The sequence below is a fragment of the Balaenoptera physalus genome (assembly GCF_965194825.1).
Source record: "Balaenoptera physalus genome assembly, chromosome: 10".
Taxonomy (NCBI): Eukaryota; Metazoa; Chordata; class Mammalia; order Artiodactyla; family Balaenopteridae; genus Balaenoptera; species Balaenoptera physalus.
The window spans coordinates 102656067-102657018 of NC_138889.1; positions in this window are offsets into that span (position 1 = coordinate 102656067).

A 952-nucleotide genomic window follows, 5' to 3' on the forward strand; every position below is an offset into this window, starting at 1 on the left:
GTCTTCAGCACCAGATGGGAAGAAACAGCCTTACAGAAACTGCTGAACTAGGCCACACAATTGCATAAGGTCGAATCCCTGTAACAAATCTACTTTTCCGCTTGGACCCTGACCGATACACTTAATTTTGATCAACTAACTCTCTGAGCAACTGTGAGCTTAGATTTCCTGTCGTTTAAGCACTCATAATCTAATAAGGAAAATAAAACACGTACACAACTAACACATGCCCCATAGAAAGAGCTAACTTATCCCATAAATATGCAATTACAATGCTATAGAATTCATGACATTTTGAAGCAGCCATTTTGATATGCTTTAAAATATAAATTATTCTTCTCATTTTTATTACCAAATGATATTGAAAACGAATTCAGTCACCGTATCCCCAATCCTCACCTCTTCTTGAGCCTTATCCCATCCCTAAACCTAAGAGTCTGATGTGTATAGTATATATTACTATGTAATATAAAGCAGCATTTCTACATTTTGACTCACTGTATGTAATTAGGATTATCAGAAGAATTGGATCATAACATGCTGACTAAAAATGTAGACAGAAGACTGTGGCAAATCAAATGTTCTGCCTAAGGCCTACGAGATTCACAAAAGACAGAGAATACTTCTCAGTGGAAGCTTATAGCGTTCTTAAAGGAGATTGCACTAGAACTGGCCATTGAAGAGAGGATGGTGTTAGATGTCAGCGGCCATATTCCTGGGAATGACTGGCTAACTCTTTCTGACAAGAACTATGGAGAAAGTTTTGTTAGACTCAAAATGGCATTAAACTTGGAATATTCAAAACCCTGTAGATATTAGGAGAGAGTCACTGTTGTTTAAACTCATTTATTTACCTATGTTCCTGACTGTTCTTTTAAAGGTCATCCCTGGTCTATTTTTGGTATCCAAAAATACCAAATACTTACTTTGTAAGTAAATACCAATACTTACT